This window comes from Labrus mixtus, chromosome 2 (genome assembly GCF_963584025.1).
Source record: "Labrus mixtus chromosome 2, fLabMix1.1, whole genome shotgun sequence".
NCBI classification, from domain to species: Eukaryota; Metazoa; Chordata; class Actinopteri; order Labriformes; family Labridae; genus Labrus; species Labrus mixtus.
The window spans coordinates 2,756,232-2,772,534 of NC_083613.1; the positions used below are offsets into that span (position 1 = coordinate 2,756,232).

The 16,303-nt window shown below is 42.0% G+C and overlaps 1 protein-coding gene and 1 long non-coding RNA gene across 2 annotated transcripts in view; both read right to left on the bottom strand.

Moving 5' to 3' along the window:
* maml3 (mastermind-like transcriptional coactivator 3) overlaps nucleotides 1-16,303 on the bottom strand; it is a 111,449-nt gene that overhangs the window by 35,090 nt on the left and 60,056 nt on the right. The window lies entirely within an intron of this gene.
* Nucleotides 3,178-5,399, bottom strand: LOC132981163 (uncharacterized). The gene is made up of 2 exons (XR_009674396.1): nucleotides 4,059-5,399; nucleotides 3,178-4,025 (listed from the first exon to the last, which is right to left on the bottom strand). It is a non-coding gene; the product is annotated as an uncharacterized LOC132981163 (long non-coding RNA).

Sequence of the window (16,303 nt, forward strand, 5' to 3'; positions counted from 1 at the left end):
CATTAGCTACTGCCATTGTGTCTAATTACATCCTGGTCTCCTTAGACACACTCTCACACCCTCACACACGCACACACACATGCAGCATATGTGCATAGAAACACACAATATCGCCGCCTCTCCAGCCAACCAAGAAATCCCTACCATGCACGCTAACAAGGAAAGGAACTTGGAGCGACAGAGCTGCAGCATGTGTGTGTGTGTGTGTGTTAATCACAGTGTCATGCACACTCCCTTACAACCCCACCCCCTCTACACAAGAAAACGAGGCAGAGAAAAGATCCACGACGAGTGTCTGTGTATGTGTGTTAACCAGCATCTTTCTGTTGCTCTCTCTCTCTCTCACACACACACCCCCACACACACAGACACCTCCCCCAGCCTTTGAGGAGAGGAGGATCTGAGGCTTTGTGAAATACCAAACATACCAGAGAAGCCACATGAGGGAGAAAAAGGCAGCTTTTGAGGAGCCTCAAAAGACACACAACACGCACGCGCACACACACACACACACACACACACACACACACACACACACACACACTTGTACACACGCTCACTTTGACATGGGGCTTGCAGTTGCTACAGGAATGAGGCTTTTCACACTCAAACAATGCTTGCACGCTAACCTAACATGATGTGAAAGCAGATAGAAACACACACACACACACACACACACACACACACACACACACACACACACACACACACACACACACACACACACACACACACACACACACACACACACACACACACACACACACACACACACACACACACACACACACACTTTCTTCCTAATCAGCTCAGTGGTGTAGCATTTGGATAAGAAGCACTCCTAAGACTCCTTGACAATAGTGAGACAGGAGAGCTTACATTGTATTAAAGCAGACAAACCATACACAAGCATCCTTCACACTAAGCGCTGCTGCTGCTGCTGCTAACCCGCTGTCTGCAATACAGCAGTACAGACGGAAGAAAAATCCAACAGGGGGGTACGGGGCAAACCAAAAACAAGGGTTATGTCACATGTTTTATTCAAGACTTTTTAAAGTAGAAAACAAAATACAATAAAAGCAAGATAAAAAAAACAAAGAAAGGAGACTAGAGACAATCGACTCTACCACCTGAGCCACAGCCGCCCCTATGGTGCCTGCCTAGGTAGAATTAGAAAAAGGTTTGAACGATGGTAAAACCAGTGTACTCTGGTGTAACAGTGTAAGATTTTTATTTTTGGGCATTTGTGCCTTTATTTGAGAGGACTACAGCCTCGATATATGGGGCGCGCGCTCTAACCACTGCGCCACCAGTGCCCCAAAACCAGTGTCCTCAACATTCAAATAACCACTTTATTAATTCTTGATGTTGGATTGTCCAGACTCTTCTAACACTTTTTTAAGTTTTATCATGTATTTCATTTTTTTCATTTTGTGGTCTGACTTACTCAAAACCTACACACAACAGGTATGTACTATATGCATTTTCCAAAGTTCTGTTGTTGCACATGCTACTAGCTCAGAATGGCTTTCATCTGTGCAGGTATTGCGTGAGAGAATGGTTCTTTCTGTTTATACAACACATGGATGTGTTCCCAAGTTTGATCTGCTCTACTTTAATCTAGTCACATAGAGGTTTACGTCATTGAATGTCTGCTCACCCCAGACTGTCAAATTGCCTGTTTTTATTTCTCAAATACAAAGTCAACAGGAGAGAGAGAGGAGGAGGAGAGAGAGAGAGAGGGAGGAAAGATGAAGCAGGTCACCTCACTGAGCTTGTCATCAGCAAAACCAGACATCGTTCTACCTCCCTCACACACACACACACTACAGGTTTCTCTCATCTTACACTTAAAAGGGGAATGGGAGGAGTTTGCCATATGAGTGACTGCATTACTGGTGCTCTGAGGGCACATTGTCCATTACAGCTCATTAGTTTCCTAAATCGCTATTCATTTCCAATGGGGCGCCCTGTGGTCTAATCCCAGTGTGAGGAGGAAATAGGAGGCCATGCAGGAGGGAATGAGAGAGATCAGTCACGTCGTCCACAAAGAGGCTGACACTGTGTCGACGTCAAGCAAAGCACATGCAGGTATGAGCTCGGTGAAAGAGTAAGACACACACACACACACAGTCTTCATACCCATCTCCATCCCCCACCTTGATTTATGAGCTCAACCTGCGAGATTGCTTTCCACAAGAGGGGAAGAAACCTATACCAGCCTGCCTTTTCAACACACACACACACACACACACACACACACACACACACACACACACACACACACACACACACACACACACACACACACACACACACACACACACACACACACACACACACACACACACACACACACACACACACACACACACACACACACACACACACACACACACACACACACAAACACAAACACAAACACAATGTCATAAACCGATGCCTGCCGTCCATGTCAAGGTGAAATGAAGTAGGAAAACAAATAGATGTGTTAGTTGCAAACCACTGGTCCACTGAGCAGCGACTCTGGAATAACTGTCGGACACTTAAATGATTTATTTTTTTCCATCTATATCCAGCAATCAGCAGGACAATAAAGATGTAGAGGTGTGCACGTCTACAGATTGCACCTGACCTGAAGATGTCAAATGGTCAAATGAGATATTCTTTAAACACCTTGTTTGTCTTTCACCTTACTGAGCTGTAACCAAATCAAAAACTACAAACACAGTCAAGAGACTTTTACCGATTCAGGGGTTACAAGTGGTGGGAAAAACATTTCCCATATTCTTTAAAATTCTGGGAAAATGCAGTGGATGTAAAAGCATTGTGGCAGGTAGGTATGTCACCTGACTGGCTCTTTAAAACCCCCCACATGAAACAAGCTTATCCTCCTGGTGTGTTGATTAATGGCCACTGTAGAACGGCTCATCCTCGGGGGTCGGGGTAGGAAACATGGATAAGGCTCCGTAGTTTTGCACTATACTGTTGTTACTGGTCCATGCATACTCCAAAGTGAAGCTAAATGATGTTAAATAAAGGTTCTACTTGTCCATTTTGATTGTGTACGTTTCTTTTGGAATCTCTTCTCCAACCATGTGACACCTGGTCATCAGCTGCGACTGCAACTATTCTATTTCAAGTCTTAACGGATGACATTGTGATACATTCATGGAAGTGTGTGTGTGTGTATATGATTCTACAATATGACGTGTCTGAAGAGCCAAAAGAGGCCCAAATGCCCTTGTGTGTGTGTGTCGCAAAATAGCAGTCAGCCAAGAGCCCAGGTGTCAAATGGTTACCGAAGACTGATGGTGGCTCCCTTTTTTTTTTGTTTTTCTGTGTGTGTGTAATTTCTCTCGAAATATCCAGGAATAGTCTTCTGAATGATCCTGTAGTCTATTAGCGTCCAGCCAGCATGCAGGCTCCTGCTGAGCACAACGTGGCTCTCTTACAGCGGACAGTGCTGCTGCGGATTAGCCTACATAACAGTACATGTATTAACCAATGTAATGCAGGTATTTAGCATTTCTAGATTAAGACCTACCTCCTGCTTCTCTGCTGTCAACTGGAACGGGGAGGACATTTTTTGGCTTCCTTTACTCTGAACCTAAGCAAACACTGTCTTTATTCAACTTATAAACTGCAATATTAACTGGAAATAAAATGTAGTAAATGATGGCAGGTATTGGCTGCAGAAGGGAGATGCAGAAAATCATTTGCCCCTTCCCATCATGCAGGGAATATGTTTACTGTAGCAGACGGATCTTTAAACACAAATCTCTAAATGAATGAATCTCTCAACCTGCCTTATTTCTTCTCTATCCATACACCCGCAAACACCACAGATTGTCATAAGAAGTGAATGTAGCCTCTTGGACTTAAAAGTGGAGCCTGTTGGACGTTGGTTAAAAAGAATTATCAGCAAGTCTGGCTCTTGAAAAACTTACATATATAGTTAGGAAGAAAGCTTCAGAATTTGGTAAAACTTGGGAGTTGTTTTTGGAATTTGTTAAAAATGCTGACTTGGACAATGTATTGAAAGCATGAATGTTAACTGTTACTAGTGCAAGAAATATGTGTCAAATGTGACTGTTTATGTTTATTATTTCACTTATTTATTTTGTCATTTGTATTGTACAAATTACTTTTATTATTCTTGTGTTATTATTATTGTTACTGCCACATGTTCTATTTTGGGAGGGTTGTTTTATGTCATACTTTTGTTACATACATATATTGTACATGTCCTGATGAATGTGAAATTCAATAAAAATATGTTTATAAAAAAAAGTGGAGCCTGAGTTCAAGTGCATTAATTCTTTATGACTTGCAACAGCCTGCAGGGGGCGACACACATGAGAACGGTATGACTGTATGGAAGAGAAGGAATAAGTGAATGTGTCTCTCGCTTCATCTCAGTAAGCTTTTTATGAACGTGTTTGTGATTTCGATTGCGGGTTACATCTGCAATACAGTTTGATGTTAGTCTTGCTAATAAAAGTTTCATGAAGGTTAAAGAAGATGATAAGAAGGTTTGGGGCGCTGCTACCACAGTGACCAATCATCACTTTGCTTCTGTTGTTCATCTCAGGTGGATCTTTCTAAACATGCTCTGTCATGGCTGCTTTGAGGTGATGATCCCAGGACCACCAGGGCTGTGGGAGCAGTCCGGGGTCCTTGCTGCCACCGATATGCTGACGGGCAGGATTCCCTCGCTAACAATGACAGAGTACAGTCTCTTCTTTCTGCAGAGGGGATTTGCTGTTCCACACAGTGATATTATTTTAGGGAGCTTGGCAGTAAATTCTGCTGTTGTTAGTCTTTTGTAACTTTTCTGGGCACCACTCTGGTCTTTTTTTTTTGTTCCCGTTGGTCAGCTATGTGCTGATATGAGACAACGGTGTACTCCCTAACTTGTACTGATTTCAAAATACAAAATAGAGGCCGATGTACAAGATTTATAATAAAGAAAAAATACTTTGAGCACAATCTACTTCCACACCGCGTCTGAGGCTCTTCATGCAATAACGCCAGCATAGAAGCTCGACTTGTTATCAGCTGTACTCAGCACAGCAGAATAAAAGAAGACAGAGAGATGTCTTGGAGTCTTACGTCTTCGTACTTCATGCAGAGGCATGCTCTGCTGGGTTCAAAGAGGAAATTAACTGGGCTGAACTGTCAATTAACAAATCTGATCTTCAATAAAAGGTGTTAATAGTCCATCGTTTTGTTCCCACATGAAGCTTCCTGCCCTCAAGGCAGACAAAACCGGTCCTTGTAAACAGACGCAGAGTCACAAACACACACGAACATGTACAGGTATTGTTTACTGTACACACAAACACATGCACACACGCACGCATGCACACACACACGCACGCATGCACACACGCACGCACACACACAGCCACTGGAGACAATTTGCACACACATACATAAACACACACACACAGGTTTGCTGTGGATGGCGCAGGTAGAGCTGTGCTTTCCCAAGCAGTTTGAACTTTGTGTGAGACTGGCAAACATCCCTGTGTGTAGGGGTAAGCAGATTTTCTGCCTTCTTGCGCAAAAACTACAATAAGGGAGAGTGGGATGGAGAAGGGAGGGGAGGGAAGAAAAGGGAAGGAGGAAGACTGAGAGAGGGGGTGTTTTAGTGCTTACCTTTAAAATAATGATTGCAGAAAAGAAAGGAAGGTCAGGAATACATGAAGAAGGTGAACAAGTCTCCTGTCAATAGGATGTCATACAGACATTTAACATGTGGCAGAACACCTGCATTAGGCCAAGGCTGTTTCTACCTTCAACACACTTTCTATACTCAGCTTCATCTGCTGCATTCAATCATGGAAAATATGATGAGACTATTTATAATAACCTTGTGTTAGAGAAGAGCGGCATTACCCTGCTAGAAGAACTTAATGGCAAAGTTGCAGTGGGAGCTCAGATATCTGTTTGTTTCTCTGTTTCAATTGGTCTACAATGTTGTGTATATCAGAAATATTTAAATACATTCAAATGTAGACTGAAGCAATATTTACAAAAGGAACTATTTTAGCAGACTGAGATTTTAGGTTTCCAATATATGACCTACAAACACATGGAAGCCTCAGTCAGCATGATAACTGTGAACTGTTATAGCTGAAAGCTGAATTAAAAGAATTTCATTCAAAATAATATTTTTACAGACAAATCCTGTGCTGAATTCAACCATGTGACAAAAACATTTTAGTATCTGTAAAGCATCTATAAATCACAAGTTATTCACTACTGGAAGAACTGTTCAGTCTGTTGCATTCAGGAGCTCAGTCTGTAGGGACTTGGGTTCAGATCCAGAGGGTCACTGGTTCAAGTCCTGGGGCTGACTAAAGACTGGAAGTTCACATCTCTCCATTAATGCATGTCAACAGGCCCTGTTTGTGCATGTGTGTGTATTTCGGGCCTATGTGTGTTGCCAGAATTAATAAATCCTATTTAACAGCCACAATCCTAATAAAATAAACAGATTCATACAAAATGTGTGAACAACTAACAAAGGGGCTAAGAGAAACCCCCAAGCTATAGCAAACAAATAATCAATATTTAACTCGAGGCCGTGGTCAATTTGACATCTTTGGTTCAAAGCTGTAGAGATTAAGAGGTGTGTAGCGATATACTTGATAAAATGAGTATTATTTTGGTTTTAACATGTCAGACATTACGTACTATCAAACACTCTTTACAGGGATCACATTTACCTGTCTTATAGATTTCTTCTCCAGAATACTTTCTATAAGTGGCAGAGCGCTTTTATGTGATGAGTCGGGCGTTATTGACTACTTCTAAGTTGATGAAGTGTATATGGACTAAATGAGCAAAGCTAAAGGTGACAGAGAGAAGCCAGAAAACAATGTGCAAAACATTTAGATCATTTCTGTAACCAACTTAAGCATCAAAAACTATCTGAAGCAAATACTGCACCATATAAAAATGACTTAGAGCAGCGCTGTATCCTGTGGACCCAAACACTTAATCAAACTATACAAACTGTGTGTGTGTGTGTGTGTGTGTGTGTGTGAGTGTGTGTGTATGAGTGAGACAGAGCCACGGAGCCAGTGGGACAGAGGGAGTGTGGGAATAAAGACAGAGGGAAAAAAGGAAAAAGATGGAGAGAGGTAGCTTTGCGCAACCATCAATCACCTTCTTGGGCTTCATTTTTTCGAGATACATAGCACACTGGAGAAGGAGAGGAGCTGGGGTGTGGGGGGAGAGAGAGAGAGAGAGAGAGAGAGAGAGAGAGAGAGAGAGAGGAAGAAACAGCATGAGGGGGGGAGTGAGGGGAAGGTAATTTATGGAGGGAGGGAAGCTACCTGGGACTATAGGAGGAGAGAGGAGGAGAAGGCAGGGCATAAAGACGGTCGCACAACAATACAAATCGAGAAGAGTGCACATATTGAAGAGTGTATTCTGAATGTCTGTTTTTTCTCTGAGTGCGTGTGTGTGCGTGTGCGTGTGCGTGTGCGTGTGTGCCTCTGGATCCACAGTCTGCTTCAGAGCTCTAATGAGAGACCAGGGCTTCCTCGTCTCCATCTCCTCAATCACTTCTCCATCCCTCCTGTTTGCTGCCTCCGCTTGTTGCTCCTCAGAACTTTGAAGACAGCTGTATGTAGGTTACTCTCTCTTTGTACCACTGTAAGTCTCCATGTCTTGAAACAGCTCACAGTCCAGGAGACTACATCAAACCCATGTTCTCATGCAGTTCTATTTTTCCAGTGCAGCCCTCTTACTAACCCTTTAACATATGACTCACAGTTCTTCTTTGCACCGTTCATTCATTCCCTCTGTTTTTACAATGTTTTCAGCCTCTCTCTCATCTCACTTCTTTCTTTTTTTTAGTACACATGTACAGAATTGTCTGATCAGTGTTTGGTATCAGGATGGTACATTATATAGGATTAGGCATTTTATTAACTATTTAGGTAGATCAGAGGGAAATCATCTACACTCAAACTGCCACCGAATATTGATAATGTGATCAGTTGTGTATACCTGGATCCAATCCTTTTTTCATAACCTTACACTATTCTCTTCATTTGCACATGGATCAGATGAGGATCAGATGTGCAATTTCATTCTAAATGTTTTTTTTGTTTCAAATTCAGGGGGCATCTCAAAAACTACAGAAGGTTATCCCTGGCTCTCCCCCCATATGTTCCTTCTCTGTCCATATACTGGACTGTAGTGTAAATGGCTGCAGATCATGAACAACACAGTATCACCTTAAATCTAGCTAAGTGATCAAACTAAAAACAAAATGAAGGAATATCATGACTGACACTGCAGAGCCCACATTGAAAATCTCCACAAGGTAAGACTTTAAACATGAACTAATTCCTGCAGAAAACATTAACAAAGATAAGCATAGAAGTGGATAACCTGTGCACAGCAGATGAAGGCAGGAAACATCATCTTGAATTGGCTGAATTACTTCTTCTTTTTTATCTAATTACATACATAATTAAATGAAAAGAAGAAGTAAATCAGCCCTGTTGTGTGCGCTGAATCTTCTCTTTTGCTGTCACAGATAACCCTAGCTTTGACTAATCTTTCTTCACGTATACAAACCTTTACTGAAGAAAAATACAACCCAGATGCAAAGTAAAACCTGATGAAAGTGATAACATGATAATGATTATTTTTCAAATGTGCCTGTATTCGTTTGAGATGTTTGTAAAGATTCACTAATTGTGAAGAACAGGGCTATACCGCTACCGATTGTAAAACATAACAATTCCTCCGATTGCCGATACAGATTCACACATTTTGCCTCCTCTTGATTTGACAAGTTAATTCTAATCCTGATGTTGCCTTACAAACAAAAGCATGTAACCAAACACATGTATTAAATTGCTAAAAGATATGTGCTACCCAGAGCCAATCAGGTCACCATTTGGACAAAAATGATAGAGCCCCACATTCAGGCAAACGGTAAAATTACGCTCCTCCTACATTTAATGATTCCAGTCATTTGTCAAGACGAACCAGAGTAGACATATTTCTTCAGCAAAAGTATTGAACTGTTGTTTTGAGCATTTTATACAGAACAGTGTAGAAGCAACAAGTTCTAGACCCTGACAACAAGACTAGCTGTGGTGAGAGCAGAGGACAGTATGACACCGAGCTAGTGGGAGTCCCCAGTCTGTTGACTTCTCTGACATGTTCTGAAATGACTAAAGCTGAAGTAAGGTAAACCGCTATTTAAGCAGTGTGTTACACAGCCGGCTCTACTGCATCTGAAGTCATTGACTCCTCATTGAACTTCACTCTTTGATGTGCTTGGATTTGATAACTAAATAAGCAAGACCTTTAATTCATCACCTCTAATGTTTCAACATCACAGATGACAAAACCATTAGAACGAGGACTCATAGCTTAAGAATGGAATCTTCATATTGAACATCCACATACAATTTCACCGACCAATGTCTGAGTGAGGTGCAGCCTCAGGAAATACTTTCAGTTGCACACACAAACCACTCTCTCCCACACCCTCACATGTTTTTTTTTTTCTCAGTTTACCCATCTTCCCTCTGCCGCTCTCCTTTCTCTCTTTTCTCAGTATCAGGTACAAGACTGTTGGATTATAGGCTCCTTTAAGAGCGGATTAGCTGTGTCGGAGCCGTTTGAGGTAAATTGCTCCAAGGAGTCAGTCTACCCCCACCACCAACATCACCACCGCCACCATCACCGCTGCATCCTTTCTCCTCTGTGAGACAGAGTCAAAATTCTGAACCTAATCCTCAGAGAGTCTTACTGCACCTCCCAGTTATACCCCCCGCCATTCTCTCCTTTTATTTTTTTTTGTGCCTCCACCGAGGAGCAATGAGGATCGGAGAAGTGATAGATATTGGTGGTGGTGAGGGGGGAAGGGAACGACTGGCATGTGAACCTTTTAACTTAACAAGACTGGATGCTTTTGTTGTGTGTGCATAGATATATGTGTGTACACCTGCTGGAGCATGTCACTAAACAGTGGTGAGTGGTGTTAGTGGTGTGTGTGTGTGTGTGTGTGTGTGTGTGTGTGTTAGCATCTGACTGAGCAGATGGGGAGTGTGGGGTGCATTTTGGGGACAAGGGCGGGGTCACATCTGTGTTGTCCCTCGCGTTTGTCTTTGTGTGTGTGTTACTTGGCATGGTGGCCATAATTAGAGCCATCAACACAAACAAGGTGATTTGCAAGTCAGGGCAAACACATTATTACTTGAAATTAAAAGACTGACCTCTTACTCTTTCTAATAGCCCACTGTTTCCCTCCCATTGCTCTCCACACGTCCAAAAAATTATATTATGTTCCACCTAGGCTTGAAGAAAATCTGTACAGTTTTTAAAAAAGAGACGGTAGAAAGGAGCGCTTCCTGGACTCAATAAAGTGTCTGTTAAAAAATTAAATAAAAAATCCAAGGCACCCTATTTTAAGCAATTATAATCCCTTTATTTTTACAGCATGCTCATTTATACTAAAAACACACTTTGACTAATTAATCATCAATCATTTATTTGTTACTCCCCAATGAAGGCATAGTTGTTGCTAAAAAGAGAGCTTGGTGTGTTTATTGTTTTCCAGTGATGAGGTGCTGTTTGAAGCCAAGCCTTCTGCCATATTTGTCGCTAAACTAGATACAAGTGCAACCGACTTAATGTACATTTAGACAGACACAGGCTGATGTGTACATGTGCACACACACACTTTTCCCTTGCCTACCCTCATCTCGGAGCAGCCATTGATTTGGGCTGCAAGGTGCTGTGGGCAATGGTTGCCATGACAACCGGCAGCCGAGCAAGGCAGCCAAAGTTTGAGCTGGCACAAGAGAGAGAGATAGAGTATGTTTGTGTGTGTGTGTCGTGCGTAAATGTGTGTGTGTGTGTGTGTGTCTGTGTCTGTGTGAATTGTTTTTGAGAGTGTATATAAGAGGTAGAGCAACCATGCATGGATTTATGTATCTGTGTGTGTGTGTGTGTGTGGTGCGAGTTGCTGGCGGGGTGACAGCAGTCTGTTTAGTATGCAGCCTTCTGACTGCATCTCCCTTCCTCCCTCCGTTTGGCCCACAGACACAGCATAAGAATGATCTACCCCCCATGCAAACACAACACGTACACAAGCACACACACACACTGGCTACTGCTCTGCTACATATGCACACACTTAAAGTCACACACACACAATCAGACACCATGTGCCTGCAGATGCACTGTGTCATGACTGGTTAAGAACAGAAGTGCGGCCTGCAGGTGGATATTGCAGATGAGAGTGAGTTTGATTACAGATCCAGACATACTGAAAATAAACACTTGAGCGTACAGCGACATTCCTCTGAAGAAGCAGCCTGTTAGTAGAGGTGAGTATTGATATTTCCTCTCCAACCCTATACTCACACCCCCAGGGTGTGTCGAATGGGTGGAGATGGTCTGTCTCAGTGTGTTTGCTCTGGCACTGTCGAAGTGAACCAAACAGCTCTGGGTTGTGTGTGTGAGTGTCTCCGTGTGTGTGTGTGTGTGTGTGTGTGTGTGTGTGTGTGTGTGTGTGTTTGTGTTATGAGGTAGTTAGCTGTTGGACCCTGAGATCTGGTTTCCCTCCTGCTGCTGCTGATGCTTCTCACAAACACACACATAAGACAAATGGACACATAAAAGCCCCTTTTTGTCTACCATTATTGCAATGAATTTGCACAATATTCTAACTTCACCTAATGCCTGCTTTCTGTGCATTATAAACACATAGATAATCACATTCAATCTTACATAACATATTGACACACTTACAATACGTTCAGTCTTTAATTACAATTAACACACACAGTTGTTTAAAACAAATGCAGTCTATCGTTTCCCCTGATACACACACATACATTTATATATATGACACACAAACACAGGTATTGTGGATCATTGTAGTGAAGTAAGGCTTAGCACCAACAGCTCCCTCCATACTCAGCGGAGGCAGAGTGTTGAAGGAGGCAAGGAGGAGGGTAAAGGGAGGGAGGATGAGTGTGGAGGTAAAGGAAAGTACATGTGAGGAAAGGAAAGGCACATAGAGGAAAGGAAAAGGACATAATACGAGAGGAAAGGAAGTGTGAAGACAGGAGACTGGAGAAGAAATATAGAAGGCAAAGAGAAAAGATGTGAAAAAAAAGGACAGCAGGAGCACAGAGAGAGCTGTTTGTCTTGTGTTTGTCTTAACAGGAAGCATCTCAGGAGGGACAGAGCGGGAGAGAGAGAGAGAGCAAATACACACCAGAACACAGCAGTCTCCACCCTGCCCCCTCCACCTCCCTGCTCAGCCCGTGCATCCCTTCACAACCTGCCCCCCCCCCCTCCTCCCTGTCTTCAGAGCCTCTCTACAGGATCTGTGTGCAGCTCAGCTCAAGCCCTGACACGTGTGCCAGAGAGAGAGAGAGAGAGAGTGAGAGAGGAGTGAGAGAGGAGTGAGAGAGTGAGCAGTATTCACTTGTGTGTTTGTGAGTGAGTGTGTGTGTGTGTGTTTGTGTGTCTCAGAGAGTGTGGATGGGGTGACAGAGTGAGCAGGAGACGGACTGCGTATACGTGAGGATGGGAGGGAGAGAGGAAGAGAGAAATAACTTTGAACTCTTAAAAAGGTCCCCAGTTCTTCTTCTTTTCTCTTCCTCTCTCGCTCCTATTGTCGCCACTTCCCTCCATCATTCATCGATATTTGTTTTCAACAGAGTGAAATCCATATTAGATGGTTGAGGACAATACAGACATCCATATTTTAAAGTTAAAATCTATTCAGTTGTAAAATGTTACATATGTTTTAAAGGCTTTATGTGATTTTTTGATCCAGCAGATGTCGCCCTTGAGCACCAGCATGAAACCAAAACAACTCACGCTGCATTGTTGTGTTAGCATGCTAATGCTAGCGATCTTTATTATACTCGTATCTTCACACTGCATGTAAATTTACCTGAAATGAGCGTGATCTAGAAACACAGTTAATCAGTGAGTACAGTATGTTATTCTTCTTTTCTCTAGTCCCTCAATTAAACAACTTTTATACGCGAGGGGAGGAGTCAGCCGGCCGTCCAGGCGATGTAAACAAAGTGAAGATAGGACTCTGAAAACTCTGAAAACATCACAGACAGTGGGACTCGGGTGTTACACCCATTGTAGACAGTCATGACTCACAGAGTTATTTTCAGAGGATATACTTGATTTATATTATATTTAAGTGTGAAAAATCACATAGAAAGACTTTAAGCTCTATTTATCCAAAAATGAATGCTCAGCACATGTGTTGGGTTCTAGTATACTAGTCTGTTGGAGACAACCCAGAGGGAACTAGTTCTCATGGTGTGTGTGTGTTTTTAGTATGCCACCCCTGAGACCGTGTGGTAGGTTTCAGTGAGGGACGAAGAAGGATGAAGAGGAACAGGAGCATGATGCGAAGGGCTTCACTTCACGGGAAAGTGTGTGTGTGTGTGTGTGTGTGTGTGTGAGGAGGCTGGTGTCGTGACTCACATTGATATTAGCACAGGCGTCAGCTTTTTGGTACAGCAAAGTATGTGTGTGACAGAGTGATGTCCTCTCCTTATATAATGTGAAAAATATGTGTGCAATAAGCTCAGGTGCAATAAGAGATGCAGAAAGTAGAGACAAGAAAACATATTTATATTTTCATTTCATTGTACAGTGTTCCCCTTTGTTATTTTTTTGTATTATATCTTTGCTTTAATACAGTGTATAGCTTCTGTACAGTTTATTTTAATTTACTTAGCTGTTACTACAACTTTTTATTTTATTTATTTATTTTATTTGTACTTTTCTACTCTTTTTTTCTTATAATGCTATTCTATTTTATATATAATTTTAACTTTTTTGTAGAAGCTGACTCAGGGAGAAACGCACAAAAATTCCATTGTACCTGTACTGTCCTGTACCTGTGAAAATGGCAATAAACATCTATTCTATTCTACATGCATGAACACACACATGCACAAAGCACACAGAGTCAAACCTCCCGCTCTTATTAATCAGGATAACACATGAAGACGTCCTCTGAGTCCAACACCTGCCAATCCATTCTCATCCAATCATCAGTCAGATAATCCCAGTGGCCAGCCCCCGCACTGCTGGCTCCTCACAGCTGCACCCTTTTGCAACAAGCCACACATTCGTCTCACAATCATTCTGTCACACATGTACACACGTACACACGTACACACACACACACACACACACACACACACACACACACACACACACACACACACACACACACACACACACACACACACACACACAAAGTGAGGCAGGCCAACTGCGTCATCCGTCACAATCACACAAACCATCTACGGACTCATGCACACGCGTTTGCTCCCCCACTTGCTGCTTCCTCTGAGACATTCACCACCGTGGCGACAGTAACCGCGACAACGGGCATAAATTAACGTCATGGCGATATTCAAAGCGAAGGAGCAACAATTAAAGCTTGACTAACGAGCTTTTGAGGAGCAAGGCTGAAGTTTCCCCGAGCAGCTGCTAACTGGATTAGCCTACACAGACAGACACACACTCACACATACAAACGCACACACACACACCAGAAAGGATGAAGCAGAGGGTTATGTTAAACACTACCTGTGAGACGGCTCACACACAAACACACGCACACCAAACACACTCACACAAAAAAAAGCCAAAGGCTAATATACACATGCGCTAATGCAGACAAAGAAAATAGTATTTTAACACAGCAAGTATCACTTTGCCAAAACACAAACACCATAAGCAGGAGTGTCTCAGGGGAAACTAACATATCAGCACAAACTATTCCACAACAAAACATTAACTCTCACACACACACACACACACACACACACACACACACACACACACACACACACACACACACACACACACACACACACACACACACACACACACACACACACACACACACACACACACACACACACACACACACACACACACACACACACCTTTCCTCATCCAGCTGAGCTTTGACAGTTGTTAAACCTTAAATAAACAGTTCGACCAATGCTCTGTCTATGAGCTGAACGAGTACTCCTTTACTGTTCAAACATTTGTATAAAATGTGTTCTCAGTTATGATCTGCATCACTCAGGCAGTGGGCTTACTCTGAAGCAGCAACCTTTACAAACATGTCATCAAAGAGTTTTATAAACTTTAATAAACTTAAATTAATTGTCGTTTTTTGTCTTTAAAAAGGAAAAATCTACTCAATATCTTTTTGTCGTTTAAATTCAATGATCAAATCAAATAAACTCATTCGTATTTATTTGGGCTTGTATATGTAGCACCGCCTTGTTTGATGCATTTGGCAAATGTATTTATTTTCAAGCTTTCTCAACATGACATGCTGAAGAAGTTGTTCCAACAATTTGGGCACAGATGGTTTTTGATTGGTTTCACCAAGACCCTTTTTCAATGCCAAAATGTTGCCTCCATTTACTCTACAGCAACAATTGAAATGTTGTCACTTCATTATTCAGATGAGTACAGTACACAGTACACCAATGATTATGTGTTGCAGTTCGATAAGCTCAAGTAATGACTGTACGTCCGTTGTATGATCAGGCACTAAAACAAAGGATCCTACACTTCCCATAATGCAATTTGAAGCAATGACTTCATGAGACTGTCCCTTTCATTTTATAATGGAGGCTATATTCAATGTGTGTTATATCCAAGCCAAGATATGTCTGATGACATCATTATTGTCATTCTTCACAAACTTCTTTCAGCCACTTCAAACATTATAATTTATTTTATTATAAATATAATGAAAGCCTACTCGAGTTACAGTCTCCTTTAGTCAAGAGATCTCAACAACACACTCATTTTAAATGTGTGTATGCACATCATCATTTAGTTAATTCAGCGTTTTAAAAAAATGATTTAATTCAAATAAATCACAGTGAAATAAGTAGACTAGACTCTTCTCCTCTGTCGCCCCCCGGTGGTGGAATGAACTTCCAAACTCCATTTGATCTGCAGAGTCCCTCTGCACCTTTAAGAAAAAGCTGAAGACCCAGCTCTTTCATGAATACCTACTAACTTAATGATGATGGTCTCCATATTATTGATGATGATGATGGTAATGATGATGGTTTTTGTTTGATAACGTCGACTTATAAGATGGTTTCTATACTGATTAGAGCTCTCAAGAACTGCCCTCAATGTTGTGCTTTGCCTCTGGTCACTTCCTGTCAGCACCTGTGTGTCCAATCAGACTCAAAGCTGATCGTTTGCTCTTACTGACATTGTT